The following is a 27,443-nucleotide window of genomic DNA, read 5'->3' on the forward strand; positions in this document are numbered from 1 at the left end:
GGAGGTGGTGCTAGACACAGGGCCTGAAACCCAAAAGTATGCCTAGGGATTCCAAGACCGGGGCAGTATCTAGACTCCATTCAGACTCCTGGAGGCTTAAACCACTCAGGGATCTTGTGATTGGATTCCCATACAGCAATCTGGTGAGTGGCCAAGAGGGAGCACTGCACCAGACCTTTGACACAGAATTTAAGTAAACCTCTGTATTTAACTGAGCCTCAAATACTCCCTTCCTTTAAAAACTTCAGAAATAGATTGTCAGCACAATCCTAAAATTAATGCTGAGCAAGACTTGTGCAGGCATGTACATCAAGAGGCAAATACACATAACTTCTATGAGATTGGTACCCCTGCTACTTCAAAATCAAAATAAAAAATATTCTCTAAGATAATATGAATGGTATGTGGTCTCAACTGATGATTAGTTAATGTGGTACCCTATTGTACTTCAAATAACTCTTTCCAGCACCCACATCTTACATTGTTGGCACAAAAATAATCAGGTAGCTAAATCCGTTTGTTCGGTAATGAAAATTTACCTTGAGGTGCTGGAAGTTAATTGCATGATATCAGCTGATATCATGCATATATTGTATTGGAAAAAAGCCCCCCCCAAACAAACCTCTTTATCAGGTGCTGCATGTTAAAATGCAGTAGATCAAAAAACTGTCCCTTTAAAAAAAAAAAAAAAAAAAAAAAAGTATATTTGAAATTAGTTGGTCAGTTTTGTTTTGATTTATAAGGATGCATTTGTGTTGGGGGGGGGGGGGGTGTTTTGGTAGGATGTACACAGTGAACCATCTGTTCGTTTCTACCCTTTCCATTCTTATAGTCAGCAGGAAATTGACATTTTTAAGAATCCTACCATCTCAAGTGCTCCAGCATGCAATTCTTATAAATTTCAACTCATCTTCTGGGTCACAAAAATGGAATCTGCAAACTGAGCTGAATGGTCAGTGAGGCAGGAATACACATGTGAAAATTAAAAAGATCAAGAGTAGGCTCTTTTACCAGTTTAATATCTGACAATTCTGTCTGGGAACTCTGAGTCTGATCCAACACTGATGTCAATGAAAAGACACCTCTTATTCAATTGGACCCTATATTCTGGATTGGCAGATTAGTGGTATTGCATCGCTGATTTTTATTGTTTGAAATAAATCCAGTTCCATGAATTTATTGGTGGTGGTCATTCAACTAAGAAATCTTATCCTGAGTGCTGGGTTGTTTTTTCCCCCCTGGATCAGATGCAATATTAAACACAAATTATAGAGACACAAAACATTAAGGATATTATTCTATCGAGGTTTTTGTACTGAAGGTGCTGTAAGATCTATATAGATAATATTAAAATATAATGTGATACTCTTCTGTATGTTGTTCCTGTTATCTGAAAATATTACCAAGAAGTTGCATACATTTGAACCACAATATTAGTGCATTAGATCCTCATTAGTAGCAACGTATCTGTGTCCTTTTGCTATATTGCTCCTAAGTGGCTGTTGCTGTTATGGGGAGTGTCGTCTGACCAAAAATATATGAAGAGTTAAGGGTGTTCCAGAAGGGGTGGGACAGTCACGTTGTGGGGGAGGGCATTAGGGGGTGTGGGAACCCCAAGTTTGGAGGGAATGGTGCAGCAGATCCCCCAGTCGCAAAGCGACTGAGTGAGCCCAGCTGCTGGGGACAGGCTAAGCAGCTTCGTGCTCCACCTTGGTGAGGGATGGCTGGCTGGGGAGGGCACCATGTGCAGCCTGTGGGGATGGGGTGGTTCCTACCACAGACAGTGCAGACAGGAGAGGAGAAGGGGACAAGTCAGTGCCCTGGCAAAACAGCACACCCACAACCTACCACTGCCAACTGAGATGCAGGGGACAGACAGTTCAGTGCATGGGGGGCGGGGGGGTCCTTGATGCTTCCCACTGCAAAATACAAACAGACACACACAACCCGCCGCCTGCAAGACAGACACTAGGGAAGGGAGGAGGAAACCTTCCAGCTGCGCCTCTGTTGCTCCCCCAAGCCCAGTTTTTCCACCCTGAAAAATCCCTCTCTTCCAGACCCCCTCCCCAATCTCCTACACAGGGGAGTTTGGGGCGGGTGGGGAAGCAAAGTCCCTACATACCCCCCGTCTCCGCCCCTAGATGTGACATTGCAACATCAGACATGTTGCTCCTATAGGGGGGCTATGTTGCTGTTACCGAGTGGACAATTCTTGGCAGGGAAAGTGTTCCCAGGAGAAATATGGCTCGTAAGCGGCAGTTGCTCTTACAAGGCGTTGCGTCTACTGTATAGTAGCTCTGGAACGGAGGTTGGCTGAATGGGACCTGAACTCAATGCGTTAATGAAGAGCCAGATATTGTCATGGCTGTCACTGCCAGGGCAATTGGGAAGCTGGCCAGTGCATCCACAGCTTCAGGATTCGTACTGTTAATTTGGGAGGGATGTGCACCATGGCACAATCTGAGGCTGCTCTGTGAAGAAACAGTGTATCCAGGGATGTGGGGGGAGGGGAAGGTGTCTGGAATACAATTACTGTCAGGTAACTAAAATGATTATTTTTAAAACTATAGCACTTAACCAATTAGCTGATAAGCTGTCACACCAGCGATAGGAGGGTTTGCTAAACTGTGACAGGTTTCTGCTTGTTTTTAATATTTTTACTGTAGAATTCAAATGATGCAGTTTTAAAAAAGAAATAAACTTAAAGTGTATATTAATATTCTATTACAGATATATTATAAAATGAGGAGAATTGAAGGCCAGTTCCTCCCCAGATTTGTTCTTCATGCAAGCCAAAAAAAGTATGTGGCCTACACAGTTTTAGGCCTAGTTGACCTTTTAAAAGCTGTGCCAGTATAGCTGTACTGGCAAACCCTCCTAGTATAGATGCAGCTTATATCCGCAAAATGTGCTTTTGCCAACATAGCTTTTACTAGTTTGGCAAGTGAAATAAGCTAGGCATTACAGTGTCTTCACTAGGCCTGCTGCTGGAATTGAAATCATAAAAAATTCACACACCCCTCTCACCAGCATTGCTAGACAGGCAAAAGTCTTTAGGGTAGACCTGGCCTGAGTATGCCCAAAAGAAGAATAACTTGAATAAAAATGGTGCATTGTTACCTTTCCAGAGGCTGCCATCAAGCATAGGTATATAGCTGTGCTTACAGTCCTATCCGTTTCAGACACTGATGTGCTTAAACTGAGCTAATTGTATGGCATGTTGTACCTCATCAGCTCCCAGAATACTATAGCTATCTGTACGCAGTTTTAGCTCATCAATCCCCAGGGTATCTTAGTGCAATTTACAGGAATTAGTTGCTCATTAATCATTATATAGTTCTCTGTTCCACCCCAGATAGAGTTGTATTCTGTCAGTGTGCTTTCTTTGGGGAAGTTACCAAAAGGACAGACTAGGACTCATGGGTTAAAGTCAATGACTCTTTTAAAGGAAGGCCTAGTCCCATACAAATATGCTGATGTTACTGTGTTTTTATGTAATCTGTATCCTTAATAGACTGGTGTGTGTCCTGTGGCTTCTGTAGCAAGCATGTGTCATCCTGTATCATTTACCATATTCATGCTGGGATATATTAATTTGCTGTCTGTGTGTATTATTGGTTATCCCAGGGGTCCACTGTGGTCATTAGGGAATGCAGTTTGCCTATGAACCCTCACTTTGTTTGGGCATGAGGGGATTTTAACAGAGTGAATTTGACCTATAAAGTTTAATAAGTGAACAAATAGCAGCAATGAGAAAAACTAGATGAGAAAATAATTTAACCTCCCCACCCCCCATTAAATCTTATGTTTTGCAGCGGCATGATTTTTATACTACTTGTCTTTGAATTGCGCACTTGTCAGAAGGTTTTATGATGTCCTTTAACAGGTGTTAAATGAAGCCAAAATATATCCTAGAAAGTATTTAGGAATATAAGAACTGCCATGTTTGATCAGAACCAGATGTCCATCTATTTTTGGAATCCAGTCTCTAACACTGACATATACCAGATAGTTCAGGGGAAGGTGCAGTAATGGAGAATTATTTGTACTACACCAGTCTGTCCAAAGTTTGTGCAAGATTCATTTCCTACCAAGCAGTGAGTTGGATCAAAATTAGTTGTGTAAACTCCCAAATTGCATACAATATTTTGTAAATAGTGAGAATGACAAAACAACTCTGACAGTTCATTCTGCACCACCACCAGTCTGCAAACAGCCCCATACAGACAGAAAAGCTGTGGGTCAGGTGCCAAACCTACACAGCTAGGAATGGTTCACTGTCAGTTTATCACACTTTGTAATGGCAAACAAACAGCAGAAAGGACAATTAGGTCTGCCCTCAGCAGAAGGAAATATCAGTGTTCTTTTAAACTGATCTTCCACCTTTGCTCTCTTCAACATACTGCTGCCTTTTGTGGTTTTAAAATAATTAATCAAGTTCTATTCGAGATAGGTTTCTATACTGTCCTCATCTCTGCAGCCTCTGAGTGCCTGCCAGTAGTGCATTAGTTGATGTGACTAACATCCATCAATTGTGATTTGTTGTTTCTCTCATCCTCTCTCCAGGGAGAGAATTGAGTGTGCAATGTAGTGTTTTGTTTTGGTGTTAGGCTTCCATTTTGATTTTTGGGGGGTGGGCGGGTTGTCTTCAGGTTTTTGTTTTTAAAAGTACACACTGCTATGCATTTATTTTAGAGACGGCAGATCAAGGAAGTGTGCCTAGCATTTTAAGCAGAAGGTGGTGAGGTTTTTGATGGTCCTTGTTTACTTTAGGAGTTTATTCCAATCTCAGACCAGCCCCCAAGAAAACTCTGTCTCCAGCTCAGCTGAGTTTTACCCTTGTGGTAAAAAGTTCCATTGTGCCTGAAAGAGTTAAGAGTCTAAAGGAAATAAAATAGTTGTAGTAATAGAAAAGGAATTCATGGCTCCAATATTAGGAAATTAATATAGGGAAACAATGGGTTAACCCTCTGCTAAAGAAAGGGAGTCTGTCTTTCTTTCACCCTCTGATAAAGAAGGGGAGTTCTTCTCTCACCCTCTGACAAAGAAAGGGAGTTTTTCTCTAAAGGGGGAAGCACTTATCTAGTCATAAATTCTGACTTCAGGAATTTAACCAGACAGGGGTAAAAGGGAGGGAGAGTTTTCTTATCTGATAATGTCAGCACAAGAATTCCATTAGAGAAAGGACAAGGGGTAAAGTAGAAAGGCGCATGCTTAAAAAGGTAATAGAATATTAGCACACACCTTGCATAGAAAATTCGCTTATTAGCATGGACATGGATCTATATATGTTGTATGTGGAAGAAAATGTATGTAATAGGCGGTCGCGAAAGTTGTAAACCTTTTATTACCCAGCCAATGGGGAACGAAGGGAGGGATTTTCTCGGCCGGGATAGGGAATATAAACTGTTAAACAAAGAAAGGGGGGCGCGCGCCTTTCAGAATAGATTTTTGTTCTGGAGTTGTGCCCAGCTTTGCAAACCTGTTAAAGAAATAAAAGTAGTTTGTTTTTACTCTTTACCCGCTTATATCCGATGTTCTTTATTAAACCTTTTTAGTCCTAAGTGGACAAATTGAAAAGGTATTTCTTACATGCCTGAGGAGCGAAGTTATCTACCACACTCTTCTTAGCAGTGCTTTAGGCAACTTTTTAGATATGCAGGGCCCAGGCCACTGACCACCTTGAAGATCAGGACAAAGACTTTGAAGTGGACTCCTATTTTATCATGCTGCTGAGATTTTTTCCTCCAATACAGGAGCTTTTCAATATCTTAGTGTATCCCATAGCAATTTTTTTTCAGTTCATTCCATATTGTTCATGGAAGTATATGGTCAAAGGAGAATACTTTGACCAGAACTAATAACTTTGTTCCAGGGTGGGTTTTGTGGGGGTTTTTTTCCATTGATTGCAGAGTTTCTTCAAAATTGTCTGGATGCAGAACAAATTTTGCACTGGCTGTCCCCTAGGTTGGCTGTCTAGGTCTCCAGAGCCTTTGAAATCAATTAGGAAATATGGATTCTTCAATCTTTTCCTGTTTGGTTCTCTTTTGAAACATAGGGATTGTGCAGAGTTCATTTAGAGTGGAAGTTTTCTGATTCATGTGACTAAATCTATTCTTCCAATTGACTGCCATTTAAACAGAAGGTCTGGATACAGCAGATTAAACACCAGAAGTTCAAAGCCAGCTCCTATTTGGAAGAGCAGGAAGAAGAGTTAATAGTTATCAAAAACAAATGCTGTAATAGAATTCACTCCCTTAGTCCATGTCTAATAAAATTCTTATTTAATACCCAAGGAAACTCTTACCTTTTTATTCAGTCCAACTGGATTTCATAGTCAATGGGCCAGAACTTCAGTTGCTGTAAGCCAACATAGCTTCCAGGCTCTGGTCTAATATTTCTATTTTGTCCTTTTCCAAATCTGCATCTTTCTAATTAATAAAAGAAAATGAGTTTTTCTGATCAATCAGAATTTTAAATATTTCATCAGGAACTTTAAAAGAGTCTCTTTTGTGCTGGATGATGAAGATGAAGGGTCTGGAGCTCCTCACAGCGGCCCAGGCTCCCTAGGTGGCTCTTATCATGGCCTGGCTCTGACTTCCATCCTGGCCAGGGGGCAGGGTCTTGGGGGAAAAAGAAGAGCGGAGGCAGGGCCACAAAGGGGACCAGGCTCCTGCATGTGTCCCATTTTTGCAGTTTGAAAAGGTGGTCACCCTACCTTTAACACTATGGTACAGCAGCTAACGTCTATCGTTTCTCTTAGCATCATGTCTATTTGGACTGTAGGAGTGTATATTTTTTTTTTAAATGAAGGAGACTCAGAGAAAATGAGGCTGATGTGTGTTGGTTTGTCAGGAATTAGGTTAGGGGGGAGTCTGGCTACCAAGAATCCCAACAGTCGGGCAGCCAATCAGGAAGGCATTGGCATTCCAGCCAGTGAGAGGTAAGGGCAAAGAATGATTTATTTGCTATTCACTGAGGGCTAGATAGTCACAGTCCTTACTAAGTCACAGAGGGTATTATGGGGAAGTAAGCATCAGATCCCTTAATCTTCTCCTTGGCCTTCTTTAAATTGTGACTCCAGCCATGGGGGTACAGCAGGGACTGCTCACCTGATAGTCCCCAAGTATGTATGTAGGTGGAGGGAAGAATAGAGGGGCAATGGCTAGCAGGAGTCCTACTAAATTCCTGCTGCTTGCTGGCCAGATTAGGTGGCTGAGTGCAGGGAGTGTGTAAACCGCTGCACAAAAAGGAAGGAAGTAAATCACTCCCCGCACCTGGCCAAAGGTGGGAGCAGGGAAGGAACTGTAAGTTTGTCAACAATTTGTTCTCTCGTCAGCTCTTGGGGCAGAGCTCCTACTGAGGACAGATTGTATGATCTAGCCTCCGCCCTCCCACCCCCATCTTGATGGGGCTTAGTTATTTTTGGTCCTGATGTTAAATTAATATTAAATTAATATTGCATCAGATTGTGTTATCCTAGATAAACTCATTGTAAGTACATGAGCAAAAGAATGGAGCATAATGGCAACATTTTGCCATAAGATTTTGCATTTACAACCACCTGAACAGTTCCTTCATTGTAACAGTAGCCTGGCTCAATACAAACTATACAGCCAGGCACTGCTCCATATTGCAGCTGACAACTAGCAGAAAGAGGGAAGAAAGTAATTACTTTTTTCCCCCTTGTAGGCTTTACTGTACAGTGGCAATGCTCCAACACTTTAAACCAGCTGAAATGTCTGAAAGTCTATCCCAGTTTTGTACACGATGTCATGGGTACCTAGTATGAAGCTAGATCTGGTCTGGGACATACTTTTCCCATTGGAAAAAATGTGACAAAAAATCAATTTTTGGCATCCAAATGTTTTTGACTTTTTTCCCCAGGTATCTGATACAGAACCAAAAACAATTATTTTTTCTGGGGTTTTGATGAAAATGGAAATTTTTGTGACAATGAAGGGAACAGCCTGTGACAGGGCCCTCTCAGTAGCCTGGGGAAGGCTGCAGGCCCAGCTGAGGGCAATTATACACTTTCTGGTGAGGGATTGTGAGCACCTGGGTGGCAGTCACTGGGCTAAAAAGATAATTGCGGAGAATATAAGGAGAGGAAACAGAAGCAAAGGCATCTGAGGCGGGAGCTCAAAGGGTGAGCCTGGGAATGAAGGCTGTAGGGAAGCCTGTCCTTGCTATAAGCCTATGTTGCATGTTATAGGGATGTAAGAAATGCACACCTTGATGAAAGATAAACAGCCTGGAATGGGTTAATGACTGCGAGACCCTCTCAACTGGCCAGGTAACAATGCTCATGGGGTAGTGACAGAGGCGCTCTGTGACAAAGCAGTTTTCTGATGGAAAAAATGTTGCCAGCTTTCTCAGAAACCTCAAGACACTCAAAGGTTTGGCATAATCACCTGTGCTGACAGATTGTGCACATACTTAATATTTCTGCCATTCTAAAGGGGTATACCATTTCCAGCAATATTTCCTTTCTCTACAATGGGAAATTCTGCTAGAAATGATGGAATTTTTCACGAGGGACTCTACAATACTGCCAAGGGGAAGATCTCTATCAATCATGAGGTATAGCAGCATAAAGGCACAGTGTTGCCCACAAGATATTTTACAGAGCTGTGTAAATAATGTAAACTCTGTGAATATTCATTTAAATTGAAAAATGAATTCACTAGCAACTTTTTTGTATTCACTTTCCATAAATGCTGAAATGATCAAATTTTGATGGTACAAACATTCATGGAAAATTAATTTCAAAGTCAGATTTTTCTGTAGTTGCAGAAACTAAATTTTACAGTCTCCCAGAGATGAATATTTGTGCCAGAAGTGTTTGTGTGCTTAGGCTGTTCTCAACAGGCTATCTGAGAACAGAAATTGTTTGTACCTGAGCAAACATAACAAAAACGTGTAGAGAACAGTTTGCCATCGATTACTCTATAGAGCTAAACAACCCCTCCCCGCTCCCAACGATACAAAATAACTTAAGTTAATGAACAAATTAGAAAAAAATTGTTATCTTCTGTTTCATATGCCAAAAACTAAAGTCAATAGGTTATTGGTGAAATAAGTTATTTAATGATGAATGATTTTCTCTGCTTCAGTATTTTAGGTACTTATTACAGAGTGCTAATAATACATTTTTGAAGCCTTCTTCTCAAAGAAGGCCATGAAAATCAGAAAGCAAATAACCTGATGTGAAGATGGCAGCTTGAATGTGCCTTCCTCGCTCCAAGAATTCATGTGTTAGACAGTAACAAAAGAAAGTTATAAGAATAAAATTCCTACAGCCACAATATTCTGCCATTTCTCTCTTCCCCACATGTGTGGAGCTCTAGGAAGTCAGAGCAGTAACAGAGCCAGATTTTGCAACCAGGGAAGTGATGGGTCATTGGTAGTGTCTCCCTATTCAGTGGGTGCTTTCCTCCATTACCACCTGTGCCACCGCCTCCTCACCCTGCCAGGAGGGCACCAATCACCTTAAGCAATACTCCCTGCAACCCTAATCCCAGCCCTGTGCAGAGGGGAGGCCATGGGGTGTGGGTGGCAGGCTAGAGAGTGAGCCCACCCTCCCCTCATTTGGCAGCAGCAGCAGCTCCTGTCCCACAGGGCTGGGCCCAGTTTCCCACTCCAGGTGTTGAGACCTGGTGCACGGGCTCGTAAAGCCATTCAGGTTTGGCTTGGCCACCCCTCTGTCATGACGGAGGGGCGGCCATGTCAAATTTGAATGCATGGCCTTGTCACAGGACACGTGGGGTTGCAGTGCCACATGACCCCATGTGCCCTGTTGCAATGCACAGAGTGGGGAGCCAGGCCCAGCCCCACAGGACAGGAGCTACCTCTATCGGGTGAGTGTGGGCTGGGCTCACTCTCCAGCCTCCTGTAAAAACGCGTGTTGTATATCTCCTTTTGTCAATTGCATATTGTGCTTGAAAAGGTGCCAGGTGCACTTAAAGGGCACTGTGGGGAGACAGCTGCCCCCTATTATCTCTGCCACTTGTCAGAGGGTGTGAAACAAAGGCTTGCGCTGCAGTCTACACTCAGTCAGTCCACTGACTTTTCTTATTCTTACTTGTGACTTCAGTGTGAGGTTTGCCTGAAGGACGACTGCTGGATTGGGACCAAAATATAGAAACAGGAGAGGGGCAATGGCAAGCTGTTTATGTCCCCAAATTTAGCAATAAATCCCAGACAAGCTTCTATGGGAATGGCTATTACTTCTTTATTGAAAACACATAATATATTGCCACCGTTTAATGAAAAATGTCGTTTTGGTCCAGCCCTCATCCATCACTGTTTGGTATGCATGTGATTTCTCTACTGTATTTATTATATCTTCTCTCTCTGTCTCTAGTTTCCTCTTTCTTTGGGGGTGGTGTGGGGGGGGTCCAAGAACTGACCTGCAACAACCCTACTGTTGCAGTCTGGAACAGACTGACATTCATGCTATGTGCCAGATAGTTTGGAGGTTTTGGGATCCTCAAAGGACTACATTTGATCAAATCAATGTTCACATATCACCTGAGATGGCATTTAAACCCAGGGGAACTTAAATGTTCTGTTTTTAAGCTCATGAAGTAATATAACTCTCTTGCAAACCAAACTGCTGTCTTTAAAACCATGCACTGAGTAGTGAGATGGAACTGTTCATTCACCCTGCTGTGGAAAACAGCTGGCAGGGAATGGGAAGGTTTGGTGGGCGTGTGTATCATCACCCTTTCCTCAGCTGCCTGCTGTGTTTTTGAAGCAGCTTTACACTAGCACAGAGTTGTTTGAATGTACAGTACTCCTTAGGAAATCTTTAGCTTGTATCACCAATTCATTCCTCTATCATTGTCCCATACCCGTCCTTTCCTTCAAGCTATGCTACATTTTCAGATTCTGCCCATCCCATTTGCCTATCCCATCTAACGTTAGTAATCCTCACCTGAACATCCATTGGATGCTCTACAGGGGCAAGTTGCACCTTTTGCATTAATAATTAATATTTTTACTGTACTCCAAAGTGTATTGGGTGGCTTACCAAACAACAAAGACATGGCCCCTGCCATGAAAAGCCTGCAATCTAATTTGATGTGACACAATGAATGAGGGTAGCAGAGTAGAAGTGGAAGGGTTATAGCAGTATGGATGATCATGCAGTTACTCAGGCATGTGCAGAGGCTCAGTTAAAAGGTTTTATTATTAACTTGTTTATTGCTGGCCCTGCAGATGAATTGAGTTTTAAGCAGTTGCTTGGCAGTCCATACTTGGGAGGGGATCCGTAGATGGGAAGTGGCATGAAAAAAGGCAGAGAGAGGGATGTGGGAGAGCAGATGAATGGGGCATTCTGTCCCTCTGGATATAGCTACTCCTGCCCCCTCAGGCTTGAAGTGGTTTCCATTATACACAGCAGATGTTCTCATCCAGGGGTACGTGTATCCAGGGGGTTCGTCAACTTATCTAGATATTTGCCTAGTTTTACAGCAGGCTACATAAAAAGCACTAGCAAAGTCAGTACAAACTAAAATTTCATACAGAAAATAACTTGTTAATACTGCCCCTATATACCATACACTGAAATGTAAATACAATATTTATATTCCAAAAGACTTATTTATAAGGTTATGGTAAAAATGAGAAAGTAAGCAATTTTCAGTAACAGTGTGCTGTGACACTTTCATATTTTTATGTCTCATTTTGCAAGCAAGTTGCTTTTCATGAGGTGAAATTTGGGGTATGCAAGACAAATCAGACTCCTGAAAGGGGCATAGCAATCTGCAAAAGCTGAGAGCCACTGCTATACAGGGTTTACAGATTGGTTCAATGGCTTTCAGAATTTCCACTACAAACATTCTTCCAGCACCCATGTCTCTGGACATCACTTTAGTCAAGGATTTCTGTTCTCCCTCTGCGTCACTCCCACCTGGCCTTACTGCCAGATGGGACAGCTTGGGAGATGGAGGAGTGCAGCAGCTATGTGACAGCTGTGATGGGTGTCCATCCCCCTTTGGGATTCCATTTCTCCTACACAGCCAACCGCTGAGCTCAACTAGACTGTAGAGGTCCTGATGGCTTCCCTCTGAAGAGGAGTTGTGGGTCGCGCTAATGTGCTATATCTCCTTAAGATAATTTTCTATTTGTTACTCCTATTTCCTAGCTTTCCATTCTTTTTCCCTCCACTCATGTTGTTTGAACCATCCTACCACATATGGCTTTTTAAAATCTTGCTCTCTGTTTGTTTGTTTATTTCTCCTTTCCACTGTTCCTTCTGCTTTCTGCATAACATTTGGATTTCTCCATTTTTTCCCCCCACCCATCTCTCTGCTCTTCACCGCATGAATTTTCTTCCAGGCCTCTTCCTCAGGTGCTTAAACTGACTAATAGCGCTATTCTGAAAACAGCTCTTTTTTTCCTGCATGAAGCTGACTTTTCATTTAGAAACTCAAATTGATTTTCAGGCTTTCGCTTTTTCAATGAAAAGTACATTTTTCCTGTGAAAAGAAGGCACCTTCTGCTGAAGCTTTACTTTAATCAAAGCTCCAATTTTCCAGTTGAAAAACAATTTTGATGGAAAATTTTCATCCAGCCTTAGTGGATATGCAGTGTGCATGTGGCAGGGCATGGGTTGTGGGAGGGAGCTTGTTTATTTCTTTTAACATAACTTGTCTAACACTTCTAATCTTCTGCAGTCCATAATGCTTCTTCAAATTTATACAGTATGTAATCATTGTCAGTTATGCTCATCTTTTGAATATTCATTCTTAATGCTGATAATGCTGTAATATTTATATCCTAATCCTGTAATATCCTTAATTGGTTTTATATTTTATCCTCCTCCAGTCTTGCTAGGCCGTGAATCCCTTTCCTCACTTCCTTTTCTTTTGGGATTTCCCTGTGCTAAATCACGTGGTTTGAGTACATCTTGATTCAGTTCTGTATGTCTCTAACAGGTGCATTTCTTCTGTGGTTAGCTGCATGGCATCCTGTCTTTTTCTTTGTTGTTGTCTATCTTCCTCTCTAGCTCACTGCATTAATAAATCCCATTTTTTAAATGTTTTGATTACAAAGTGTTATTTACGCTTAAAGTACAAGAAAATAATTTCCTCTGACGGAGGCTGTCCTACACAATACAGTTTTGCAACAATATAGAAGCCATTTAGCTAACAGTACAAAACTTGTAATATGCCACTTTACTGAGATTTCAAATGGGGCTCTGAGAATAAATTATTTTTTGGTTTGCTGGCCAATCTGAAAAATCAGAAGGGAAAAAAAAACCCTGTTGGGTTGACCCAAAACAATTAAAAAAAAAAAAATGTCAGTGAACTAAGAGAGTCAAAATATTTCATTTTGGGTTGAAGGAAACATTTAATTTAATTCAAATGAAAACATTTTGTTTTGAGGATTCTGTAAACTTTTTTAAAAAAACGAAGTAAAATAAATTCTAAACAAAAAGTGGTTGGATTGAAAAGTCAAAACACCTCATTTTGAAAACGTTGAAACAAAATGTTTCACATTTTTTTTGGATTTTTTTCTTTTTTTAAACAAAGAAAAAAGGTGAATTTGACACAAATTCACAAAATGTTTCTAGTAACCTGAATCTGCATTTTTGGCCCCAAAAAAAAATTTTCGCCAAAAGACATCCAGCTCTGTTTTCAAACCTGGACAATAGATTAGTAAGCACAAAGCACAAATAGCTAGAAGCACAAAGGGAATTTAGTCTTGGCATGGCCACAACTAAGTTTAGATGCTCTGAATCTTAGTGGACTCTACAGCTCTGAGTTTGGCACCCGGGCTCCCTATATCATGCATGGAGAGAGTAAGGTGCCAAACCATGAGATTAATGGTGAGGTGGAAACTGCCTGATGGCAATGTATGGAGAAGAGAAATGGCTTAAGGCCCTCTCAGAGACTTATGCAACTCCTTTACTCATGATTCACAGCTGGGAACCCTCTCTTGGAGTTAGACACCTATACCAGGTCTGCTTTTCCCCCAAAAAACCTGGGAAGGTGGAGTCATCATCCCTTATACAAAATTGCCCAGCCGTTACCTAGGATTTGGGAGACCCAGGTTCAAATCCCTACTCTGCCCAATTTGGAATAGGGATTTGAACCCAGTTCTTCTGTATTCGAGGTGCAGGGCCCCCACATGGGGGGAAAAGGGTACACTTTACCAGGGCCTGGCCCAGGCTGCAACCCCCATTACCATGAGGAAAACATTTTTCATGGATCATGAGATTGTATGTATGGATTGAGGGATTGTGGTATGTGTGTGGGAGGGGGCCCATGTTACAAATTTGTACTGGGCCTGAAAAAATTGTGCTTGGGCCCTGCCCAGGTGAATGCCCTAACTAACCACTGGCCAAGTGGACATTCTGGTATGGGCCTCAGGCTCTCCTGTTGGACCTGTTCCACTTTGTATAAATAATTAAAAATTAATTGGAACATCAACTGGAATCCAGGTCATCCGACTCCCAGGTGGATCCCTAACCATAAGTCTGTATAGAGTCAATCTCTTTCTCTGGCCCAATGAATATTTAATTATTTATACAAAGTGAATAGCCTGATCCTGCTAAGTGTTCTGTGTATCTCCTGTTAGATATCACCGAATATCTTCAACTCCCATTGAAGTCCATGTTTGTTTCAGGAGTTCAGCACCTTGCAAGTTGTCCTCTACATTTCCACAGTGTCTGGGATGCTCAAATGTATGGGGCACTTTTAAATACAAGAATAACATTTAAAAAAATCAATTTCAAATAGCCCTGAGCTGATTCCAAAGTTGCATCATCTAAATGGTTTTTTCTGACTGACATTTTTCCTGACTGCAGCATATTGTAATTTACTATCTTTTATTTGGAAACAGCACCAACAAATGATGAGACATTTACTTACAATAAAGCCTTTTCACCATAAACTCTATAAATGTCTCTTTCCTTTTGCCAGCAGACATCATTATATTTCTGTCTTTTGTCAAGCTCTGCAGAGAATCTGTTAATTTTTGTTCCTGCTGGCTAGTACAGTGCTTCATTATGTACACAGTGTACAACTGCCTGTGTGGCTGTTGAATAATCTTGTGTACTGGATGTATAGTGACATCTAAAGAATTCTGGACCACTTAGGAAGTGCGAACAAAATATGTTTCTCAGATGAAACTGCTACTCTAATTATTTATCATCAACTATTTACCTAGTTCTAATGTGTTAACTCTTATTCTTTTTTTCTATCTAAATTCAAGTATTTAATTGTTTACATTAAAAAAAGCCTCCACTTCATTTTAAAGCAGGAGTGGGTTACAAATGAATCGAAGAACTAATGTGACAAGGAGAATGTTTGAGAACAGAGCATGATCGTATGGTGCTACAATAGTCTCATGAATAATTATAAATAGTAATTGCTTCTTTGCCTTTAGCAAATATAGTTGGCTGAGAACTTCAAGGGATGGAAAACATATGCTGCGAGTGGAAGGCTCATAGGCAGCATATTTGTCTGTTGATTTGATTCCAGAGGGGCTCTCATTGATTTTTCTTGTCTGTTGATGTCTTTGGAAACAAAAACTATGGATTTTGACTTGTTTAAATTTTATACAGCATATTTCTACCAATGCATTTTAAGAATAGTAACAGAAAGGCAAAAAACCTAATATAATCCATGGTTACTCAGTGTAGTTCTTTGTCCCTTTTTAGATGCTGGAATACATAGAGGTTTAGAGTCTGCTCCAGCCTTTGATCTCATATGTCTGGGTCGTTGAGCTTGGATAGTAAAGGCTCGTGGTTTTAAATCTCTGCTGTTGACAGTCCATCTAAGAATATCCCATTACCCTAAGACTGAGTCTGCTTCTGCTTCTGTTGAACTAGGTTGTCACAGTCCCTTCTCAGATGTTTAGGGGAGTAAGACACCTCACCCCCATAACTCTCCTGCTCAGATTTGTTGTGGATGTAATAGGGAGAGCTACTTCCCCAATGCTCCACACTGAAGCTCCTGTATGGGGAGGAGGTAAAGGGGGGCAGGGAGCGAGATAAACCCTACCTCTATTCCCCACCATACCAGTCACTCTTAAGTGGGATTTCTCATGTGCTGAAAGTTGAGCACATGCATAAGTATTTACAGGGCCAGGGCCTCATTTAGGATAGAAGAATGTAGTTTTGTTCAGTGATAACGTGGAAGCCAAAAATCACAGCTTAGCAGTTTTGACTCACATTACTAAGACCAAGACTTTCTTACAGCCTATGATATTCCCCCAACATTGGGAAGAAGATTTTTATTCTATTGATTTATCATAAATGATAGACTATTTTCCTTTGGAGCATGCATTCTCGTTATTTTATATAACTCACCTTTTCTAAACAAATTGAGAGCGTGTTGTGGTGGAGCATTCTACCAGGAAGTAAAAGCTAAGCAAGCAGCCAATGAGGATTTCACAGTATTCTGAAAACTGTTCTCGCTGATGTGCTGAACAAAACTAGATTCTGCCATTTCCACACCTGAAGTAGGGCTTTGCACCCTGGGGGCCTGAGCCTAAAGCTCACTGAAGTCAAAGATTGCCATTGACATCTTTGAATCAGGCCCTTGTAGTTGTGCATCTGCTTCTGCACTATGCAGTGTGATTGGGAATCAGTCCTCATATGTGCAATGCGGCTGAGTTATTTAACTCTTAACATTTATAATGCCTGACTTTTTTATGTACAGATTTGCTACCTTAACTCTGCATTCACAGATGTTTTTACATTTAACAATATAGCATCGGTACACTATAGGCTACATAAAGAATTATTTTGTGGTCTAGAGGTAATTGAGCCAATCCATCATTTTAATGCATCCAGCAATATTCCTATAAGCATATTATTACATCCATTTGGTAGGTATTGATAATTTCAGCCACTCGTTTCCCTCATTTCTCTCCCCTTCCCCCCCCCCCCCCCCCATCATATTTAGCTTCAAGACCCCCAAATCACTGGTGATTATTATAAAATATATTGAAGTATCACACTGGAATAATGTGACCACTCTAGTTACTTAGGGGGGTTGCATCTACACACAATGTACATACAGTTCACAGAAACTGCAGCAAACACCCAGTTGCCACCATGAAAATACTACTACTACTAAATCAATATATTTTTTATTCAGTGATGCAAGCTGTTTTTCTTTCTCTCTTCACATGATATTATACAGCAATAGGTTTAGCATTTTGCTGTCTGATTTTTAGTCAGCAAATAATTTCTCCTGAAAGTAAGCAGCAAGTTAGCTATCTGTTGAAGACAGGCAGCAAACATTTTGTTCTTCAAGACATAAGAATTTAACAGAAAAATCTCACTGTTTCCAAATCTGTCCTCGCCTTTTTTGTTGTTGTGTGTTTGCTGTTCATGAAAGGTGCTGGATCTTCATCCATCCACAGAATTGGTACAGCAAGGGCAATACAGGCTTTCCTGCCCATCAGCCCAATACCACATTCCCTGCACACCCAAAATTGCTGTTTGCTTCAATGAGAATTTTGTGTGCAGAAAGAATGCAGACTCAGGACAAACCTGCTTCAGTCCTGACTTGGAGGAGCCATCTTTAGCACTGGGTTGAAACGAATGACCACTCCACTTTGGGGTGCACTACTTAACCTTGACAGCAGGTTTTAGCAGAGAGGTCCCAGAACACTGCAGAATCTTGACCTTACTGCTAAGGCTTGTCATCAATTAGCACATGCAGTAGTAGTCATTTCTGTTATGTAGATATCTGTCTACCAGGACCTGGATTGATTGACCAACTCATTTCACATGGGCTGTGAAAGAACTGTGGAACAGTGTCAGTTTTTGGTTATCATCATCCTGGTCCAGACTGAAACAAGTACTGAAAGTCCCCGAGCTCATTATTGACTGAAAGGTGCAGCCAGTTGTTTAACTATACTCAAGGTTTGTTCTTAAAAATGTTGAAAAAGCTCAAATAATCAAACTTAGTCTAATTTATTGTCTAACGTCAAAGCAGTATAATGAGAAAAAAAGACATACATATCCTCCTTCCAAGAAGCAAATTCTCAGTGTGTTCACCTTACATAGAAGGTGTGCTTCAAAGATATGCATTTCAGCTAATAATAATATTTATAGTCTGATTTTACAAATGACAAAATTCTTTACATGTCACTAAAACCCAACTCACCAGTTTGTAACAGTTCCTTAACTTCTTGGTTTGTTCCATACTTCTCTTATATTTGTTTTGGATACTACGCTCCAAACCAGTTGGGCATAGATGTATATTCCAACCTGGGCTGGGACAGATCATTCAGGTATCTGCGCTTTGACAGGCTTCCTATTTTCTAGTGCCAAGGCTGACTTCAGTTTTGCAAAGTGTTGTGGGATACCTGACGTAGGTGAACAGAACTGGGGAGAGAATATATATATGTTCAGTTAACATAACTTCCCAACACTTATTTATATATCGAGTGTATATTACCTTAATACCATGCACATAATACCCACTAATGTGTTGTATGCTATGCCTAACATAAATGTTTGACAGCAAATGTGGTGTTTTTTTTCCCTTTCCTCTGCAGCATGGGATGCAGATTATTTGCCAGTTATATGGGTATCTTACTTAGTCATTTCACTGCCACTGTGGAGGCCTCGGGCACTGGTGCACCTTGGTGCCTTCTGTTCTCTTCCTGTGGCACATGGTAGTCTAGTCTCCTGTGGGCAGTAATACTTTGGTCTAATTTTGGTTGTTGGCTTTAACATGCAGATATTGGGTGGTGCTGGTAGCCTGTGATATACAGGAGGTCAGACTAGATGATCTGGTGGTCTCTTCTGGCCTTAAACTCTATGTATGATTCTATGTATTGGCTAATAAGGTTGTTCACATGAAATAGGCCCATTGATTTGAATGGAACAAGTAATGTGAGGGAGGGCTGCAGGACTGGCACAAATCCAGCAACTTTACTAAATTCTAAAGCAGAAATAGTTTCTGAAGTCTAAAGAAAATTTCACTCTAGCTAATTTCCCTGGACATTTTAGAAATGCAGTTTTTTTGTGTAAGTCTTATATAGGGCAGTCAAGATTTTATCAGTAACTGGCATTTAATGAGAAAACTAATACCTGCACTGTGTCTGACATCAGTTTTTCTAAAGCTGATTCCTCTTTTCTCAGAAAACTACTTTTAAAAAAAAAAAAAAACCAAACAGATAAAAAATGCAAGATTGAGTGCAGGTGACTCCCCTCCAACCTACTCATAAAACTAGATCCTCCTGCATTGTGTCGTCATAGCCTGTGCATTAATTCTTTCGGAGTTGGACTGGCACTTCACAATCCACCTTGGGCAAAGGGCAGTGTGTTTCAGAAGCGGAGCAGAAAACGGACTGTGACTCTTAGCAAGAGAGAAATAGGGATGGAGTGTGTGGCTCTAACAGTCACAATTGGTCCATGGGAGAAATGAACTGTATCAGCCCTTTTCCTGGCACATCCTCCTCCTGGTTCACAGGTCTCAGCTGTATTGGTTGACATGTTGTGGGGAAGCGTGAACCATGGCTGAATGGCTCCACCTGAATGGGAGAAGCAGTCGTGGTCCAAGGAAGGTTGCTTAGTCTCTGCATTTGTTACAGGACAGTTCTATATCTGTGTATATGTAAATGGTTGTTATAGATAAGATGCCAGTAGATGACACTTTTTAGAACAGGGGCTTGTGCAGGAATTCAAATTTGACACCTTTTGGGGAGGCATGTTCTGTGTCCCCCTGCCCTGGCTTTGGCAGGAGCTTGCTCTTCCCTCCCACCCTGATTCTGGGAGGAGCTCGCTCTCCCCCCCTCCCGCCCCGGCCTCAGGAAGAGGTTGATCCGGTAGGAACTCACTGTCCCCCCACCCAGCCCCAGCAGGTCCTCACTCTCAGGTCCTCCCCCAACAATTACTGGGGGGAGCATGTCCCTGCTTGCCCCGCCCCCCATGCATGCCCCTGCTTTAGAATATGTAGTATTGTCTTGGGTTTTGTAAAACACAACAAGAAGTTTATTGGTATTACAAATAGCTTCCTCTATATGCCAGTTTACATCAGCTATAAACAGTGTGTGACCTCTGATGTCAGTCGCCAACACATTGGAGTAAAAGGATGCTTCATACCCCTTTATGTCCCAGCTCATGCATGTAAACAAGCTTACAATTGAGCCTTAAATCTTGTACTAAAATTTCAGGTCTTTGGGGCAGTCTCAGGGGAAATTGAATAAGCTGGCATAGAGGACACAAAAAAGGAAATACTTTTTACAGAGGCAGGTATTCTAGATTCATCTGTCTTCTACAAAGCTATCACTAGCATTTTTAACTCTTTATATTTGAAACATTTGCTGCAAACTGGAATGGCGTAGTGCCTACCAAAGATTTTAAACAGAGACAGAATTCAAGGTCCCTTGACTTCTTATTAAGATAACATTTGCTCTGATGGAGAGAGGTTATTTTTTGGTGATAACAAAAGGAAGGGCCTATATTAGCAGTTTACCCCTAAAGTGAAATCCTAAAATGTTTATAATTAATAAACATCCCTACTGAAATCTGTCCCATGGACATTTGCAGCATTTTTTTGGGTGTGGGGGTGGATGTTTCTCCTGGCAATAGACAGGAGATTTTTTGTTTTTCCTCAGGCCTATTATTAGTGCTACCAGTTGCAATCTCAATAGCTAACTCGCCTACTGTATTAGAAGCAGATTTGGAAACTGTTGAGGATTGAAGACAACAGGATTGATGGGTTCTCAGCATCTCCCAAGATCATGTTCCCAAGATCATTATCGTTAGAACTGGTCAAAAATATTTTGTGCAAAATTTTATGAATACTTTGAGCCACTTTTCAACAAGCTCTAGTTATCTTGAATAACCTGTGCAATTTGCACAAGATCTTACAGTTCTGTTGTTGGTTGGTTGATCAAGGAAATGGGTAGCAAATCACACTGAAAATGGTTTGAGGCACTTGATTTAATTTTTTTAAGCTTCTTATCTAGTGTTTGGCTAGCTGATACCTGTTTCCATGGGAACACCAACTGAAGTAAGTGGCAGCTGTCAGCGGTGAGCTTACTTGTTAGAACTCCAGTAAATTTTATTGGCTGCTGATGGAAAGCTGCAAGTGCCATATGGCAAAAAGTCCCTGCAGACATGGGGATAGATCAGGTTCCTAAATTCTACATTGGTTCACTTTAGGAGAAAAAGCATAATATTTTAAATTAATTTTTAAAGAGGAATTATTCAGATCTGTTTTACATCAAAACAATTTAAGAAAGAAATCAAATACTTCATAATATTTTTTTATTTAATAAAAACAAGTGTGTACTTGAAGAACCGTTGTATGTGAGGCACTTCATTTCTCCAGTGACTGAAAGCTCTTGGCCTTCAGAAGCATACTCCATAATGTGCATGGGCTACACAGGTAGTGCATCCCAATGGGCCATACAATAATGGTGAAATGACAGGTGACGACAACTAAGGCCTTGCCTACGTTGGGAATTTGCCCCGATTTCAGCCATCAGTTTATAGCCATTGATGTAGCTGCCCTAATGCAAACCCCCGAGTAGAGGGAAGGTTAGTCACAATTTGCATTGGTGCAACTTATCCCTGCTTGAAAGTCCTCTAGCAATAAACTGCTTGCCTTGTCTGAGTTTGGAGTTTAGACTGCTGCAGGTGCACTAGTGGTCAGCCACTGAGGGCTTAAATCCAGCCAAATTTCCAGTATAGACAAAGCCTTAGATTTTTTTTTAGCTTTTCTCCCAGCATATTTTCTATTTCTATTATATTTATCAGGAGGCTTACCCACTTTTCTTCCTTGTTTCCCATTATCATTCTGTATATTATTTTCTTTATTATTTTCCAAATTCTCTACATCTTCATGAGGAGAGTTCATCAACAATTTACATAATTCCTCAAATAATCCCCAACCTTCTGCTACAGTGGCAGAAGCATTTAATTGCTGTTCAATAAAATCCAATTTCTCTAAATACGAGCCCCGTTACACCTAACTCCTGTTAAAAACCTATCAATGAAAATTTTATCTTTTAAAGGTTTAATTTTCTCACGTGGAGGAATATCTTCTAAAATATCTCCCATCCTGCCCTCTTCCCATAAAACCATAGACTCTTCATCCTTTTTAACCTTATTCTTGGCCAGGTCCCTCCTCTTATCTGATATTTGCTTATTTGTTTTTGTTTTTAATTCACTTTCTATACACTTATTAATATTTCTAATCCCTGCATATTTTATTTCAAGCTGAATCAATAATTCAATTTCCTCTTCTGTCCATACCCGAGAGCGACTTGTTTTCCCAACCACTCTAGCTTCCTTTCTTTCCTCATTCCTCACCGCAGGATGCCTATGTCTGATGTGTTGACTCCGCCCCGAGCGAGTGTAAAAGGCAGACCCACAGACCATGCAGGCATACTTCTTCTCTGAGTTATCCACCTCCTTGGGCCTGCACTTGGGGTAGTGGCAAGCTATGTTATGAAACTGCGAATATTTACCACATTTTTTTGCAAATAACTCTTATTGAAGTGCTTTTATGTACATTATTTATATGCTTCGCCCATTTACCGAAACTAGCTAAAATTTGTGAACATATAGGACAATTAAAACAATCTACGGGATATTCTAAATAAAATATTCCCTCTTTAAATGAACTACTCTCTTTAAAACTAGCTGTATTCATAAAATTTGTATTAAAATTATCTCCTAAAATATTTCTTCTATTTTCCATAGAATCATGTTGTAAATTATTAAAATTGGTATTATTATTATTAAGATTATTAAATTCTATTAAATATGGATCATCAAAAGAATCTAAATATTTGTCATAAAAGCTAGATTTAGAATCGATTATCTTAAGGTCACTATATAAAACATTCGTAAAAGCCATTGGTAAAAGATTAAAATCTAAAACTTGGCTCTCACTAAAATCCTCTTGTTCCTCCCGAACAACGCTCTTCTCTCCAACTCGGAGATTAAAATCATCCATAAAACCAGCTATTCCATCTTTTACTCTATCAATAGCATAAGGAGATAGCATCGGTCCGGCTCTATGAATAATACCCCTAATCAATTTAACACTACTAGCCGGGGCGTCGAAACTAGTAGCGGGGGCGTTTTTAACCCGGTCCAGCGCCAATTCGGTATGAAATAAAATTTCTGTTTTCTCCATAGATTTAAAAGATACTACCCTTCACAGGGGGAGGCTTACCCTTTCCAGGGGGAAACTAACCCGTTCCTCCATTCGTAAATGGAGGAGACATATTGTCTCCAAAGATGATTGGATAGATTTCTCATTTTTATATGCTGGGGAAAATTTAGTGGGGAAAATTTTAATATATAGTGCTAAAACGGCTAATCCTAAAACGTGGAGAGATGAAGAGTTTTTAAAATGGAGTAATTTAAGATGTCAGGGAATTGGTATTAAATATTTTAAAAATGATTGTATTAGTAATTCTTTTTTAAAATATCCTTGCTTGGCCAGGTCCTCCTCTCTGATTGCGGCATTGCAAACGAGAGCGAATGTTTTTCCCACCAGGGAAGCTCTAGCAAGAGGACAGAAGATGGAGGAAGGGTTATGTAGATGGTGTGGTAAGGTCAAAGAGACAATTCCTCATATCTCTGGTCATAAAAATGACCAGTGCATAAAAATGAAAGAAGCAAGAATTAAAAGACATAATAGAATAGTTAAAGCACTAATTGATAAAGTAGGAAATAAAGGATGTAAAATTTGGATTGAACCTTACCTTCATAATAAAGAAGGGAAGTTGAGAAAACCCGACCTCATTATTGAAAAGGAAGGAGTGGCAGCCGTTGTGGATGTCACAGTTAGATGGGAAGACAACGCTGACAGTGTGGAGGCAGCCCACATTGAGAAGGAGGCATACTACTCTGAGTTGGAGGAGGAGGTGCTGCAGCTCACTGGTGGGAAGATCATCCACTTCTTTGGATTTGTGGTTGGGGCGAGAGGTAAATGGAGTGAAAGAAATGATGAAATTTTAAAAATTTTAGGTATTGATAAATTTAAAAGTTTTAAAGAAAGTGTGTGCAGACTTGCTGTGTATGCTACGACGGATATGTTGGCTCTTTTTAGCGATAAACAGTGAATCCGAACATTCATTTCGTGTATCCTGTGGATTTTAGATATATTTTAGATATAGATATATTTATTCTCCATATTTTAAATTTTATCAATGGGCTTTAGTTTTCATACTATTGACCTGTTGACTATGTTTAACTGTCCTTTCATGTAATTTAATTTAATTTTAAAATTAATTGAATAATAAATATTACTTATAGGTTAGATCTTGATTTTAGATTATTTTAGCTACTGAATACTAGATTGGACGGCGGACTGGCCGCATAGTAACCAGGAAAGGGCAGGTATTTACGCCTGTACAAATAATAGGGATCTGTCTCTTGAACAGCTTATAAACCTACTGTGATGTAGTTCCCTGTGCACCTCATAAGAATGGCCTGGGGCCTGGCTATCCGTGACCTCAAATCCTTAGGATTTGCCATTGCAGTTGAAGGTCAGCTGAGGGGTTTGAGCTAACAGTACGAAGATTTAAATTGGACAGTGTTAATGGCAGGGTGTGTTTTGTAGAGGATTCTTATGGTACATGGCCCATCTCTTCTCTGAAGCATTTGACTTTGATGAAGAGGTGGAGAAATTCCTTGAGCCAAATGCACTAGCTGATGTAAACTGACATAGTACAACTGGAGTCAACAAAACTATGCTGATGATTTATACCAGCTGAAAATCTGGCCCTTTGTTTGTAGTAGATTTTTTTTTTGTCCACCTCTGAAAAAGGTGCAGCTGTTTGTTTAGTTGTGTTTATTAAATTACCTGCACCCTGACCTCAATGAGAAGGTGCATTAGATAAATCAAATCAGTAAACAAATGAGAAACATTTTCCCTCTTTTCCCAGTAATATGTTCCTCAGTTCCATTTTCTCATGTATGAGTTTTCTTCTCCACCTTCAGATCATTATCATTTATTATTTTGCAACGCACAAGAAAGTAATAGGCACCTCACAGTACAAATTGATAGTCAGGTTTCTGCCTTAGACAATTTGCAATCTTTTACTAGACATGACACCTGACACAATGAGTGGGGGTAACAAGAGGGAGAGGAAATAAGGTTGGGTTTACAGTCTGTCATTTCAAAAGAATATTTTTGTGATGCCAATTGATGGGCACGCAGCTTTTAGAAAGCTCAATACAGCCCGTCAGTAAAGATGCACAAACCAGCCATGACCTGGAGAATTTTGTGTTGCATGTTTGTTCATCAGAATTAAATACCTGCCAAAGCATATCAGGACTGCAGTGCTCCTGAGTTACTGGGTACCACAATGTTAAGAGCTGACTGAATCTTCCATGTACTGAGTGCCTTCACGCTCATAAGCTTTATATGAACCCAACTGTGCCTTTATAGACTAGTTGACCTTCTACTATCCCTGCAGTTGTGTTATAAAAGTATATTATGGGCCACTGTGACTTTTAAATAATCTATTACAAAAACAAACTTGCCTATGTGTTAACATCGTAGACAATTAAAAATTGGAGGGAAAACATACATTTAACTTACCCATTCACTCTTCATTTGGTTGGTTTTTGTTCTCCTTTTAGGTTGGACAATGAAACTATACTGATTAGTTTCTATTCAGTGTCAGTTTCTAGTTCGCCTGCACCTGGGACCCAATCCTGTGAGACATTGAATACCTTCCCATCCCACTGAAGTCAACAGGGGTTGAAAGATACTGCAGAGGGATGTTTAAATTCCCCCATTCAAAAGGTTCAGTATTCTTTAAGTCACAAAAATATTTTTACTTTTTTTTTTTTAACGAAAACAAATCTCACGTTTTGTGCCTACGTTATCTGACAGTATTGCTTTAGAGACTGAGGATCAGCTGTATCTACCTGTGAGGGTACCTATTTTGCCTACTGTCCCGCCACAATCAAGTATCATTTATGGAAGTCTTGGCTTCATCTCAGTGCTAGACAGTTAGAAATCTGCAGTGGTGATCAGTAAAGTAGGGGACATTGAAACTGCCTCAGCACAACTAGACAGGGCTAAAATCACTGCCTCTTGTGCTTTTCCAGGCTGCCAGATTGACTGATTAGTTATCAGGTGCTGCAGATATATTCGTGAACAAATATATCAGTGGAATACAAGAAAATACACACTTTTTAGATAATTCAGCTAAAAACCTCTCATCAGTGATTGCCTGAGTGTCATGAGGATTTTGAAATAATTTTGAAATGATGTCAAGGCAGAACACATGATCCTGGCTATCTATAAGCACAATCAAAGAATCAGATAAAAGGATTGCTTGGGGCTATACAGTAGCCTCACAATTCATTCTTCTCCTCTGGTAATAAGATCAGAGAGAGAGCTACTGTGCTTTTAGGTCTCACTACAACTTCAATCATCTGCATCTGATCCCTCCTTGCAGCAGTTAGTACTGAGTTAGTACTGTATGCTTTTGTGTGATCCCATAGTAACTTTCTTATTTGGATTCCTACAAATGTAGGAATGATATAATTAGTGTTCCTCCAGCCATTCTGCCTAAACTAGATTAAAAACCCTGCCTGAAATGCAGTTGTGAATGCAGAAGGATTCACCTCACTAGTATTGAAGCAGTTGGATTACTTTTTTCGGTTCCCTATCTTTTCTGTCTGTCTTCTTCCTTATCAGCCCTAGGCTGGCAGGAATATGCAAGAGCACACAGATCATCAGAGAGGCTGGACATCATCTGACCTTCTCTAGAGACCACAGGGCAATTCACTGCAAGCCTGGTTTTGGAGACACAGACATTCTGATTCTTCATATAATAAGGTATTTTATTTAAATCACAGTCTGTTGGGAAATTAGGCTGAGGATTTTGAATAAATGCAATTATTGGGAAGTGTTTTTATTTACCTGGCTTTTTTGCATTGAAAAAAGAATATTTTGCATTGACTGGTAAGAAATAAAATGTTCTCTGCTGAGTGAGATAAACACACATGTGCCACTGAAATGTACATGTCCCACTGAAAGCCAGTGCTGGACTTGGACTCCTAAGTCCCTCAGGTACTTTTGAAGATCTTCTCCTGACCATTCATAGAAGCTGGTACTTATCCATGTAAGGTTTGTAGTTGGCACCAATCACCAGAGTATTTAGGTGTGGTTAATACTTATGCATGTAAATATTCATATACACAGACAAATTCAGGGATTATTTGAACAATGACTATCAGAAGTCAAAGTTCCCCCAAGCCAATGGCTCATCAGGCTGATACGGTTAAGGCACATCAGTTTCAAAGCCAATGGTACATGAGGCAGTGTTGTGGCCAGTATCACATCCATCCACCTTTGACTGCCCAGACCTAATGGATCAGGTGACTATGCTATGCCCCTCCCCCTCATTTTAACAGTCTTGTCTTTATAGGTCTGCTTCAGAATTACTTTAGAGGGGAAGCTCTGCTGTGATAGAGTTGTAGC

The 27,443-nt window shown here is 40.4% G+C and overlaps 1 long non-coding RNA gene across 1 annotated transcript in view; it reads left to right on the forward strand.

The window, feature by feature from the left end:
* The window catches only part of LOC137155612 (uncharacterized), a 78,735-nt gene extending 51,877 nt beyond the window's left edge, over positions 1 to 26,858 (forward strand). Inside the window, exons 2-3 of the long non-coding RNA XR_010920574.1 lie at positions 25,589 to 25,754; positions 26,658 to 26,858. This is a non-coding gene — a long non-coding RNA (uncharacterized lncRNA). The remainder of the gene's footprint in view (positions 1 to 25,588; positions 25,755 to 26,657) is intronic.
* The last annotated feature ends 585 nt before the right edge of the window (positions 26,859 to 27,443 follow it).

The sequence above is a fragment of the Emydura macquarii genome, unplaced genomic scaffold (genome assembly GCF_026122565.2).
Source record: "Emydura macquarii macquarii isolate MOO-44397 ecotype Brisbane River unplaced genomic scaffold, CSIRO-AGI_Emac_v2 contig_1363, whole genome shotgun sequence".
Taxonomy (NCBI): Eukaryota; Metazoa; Chordata; order Testudines; family Chelidae; genus Emydura; species Emydura macquarii.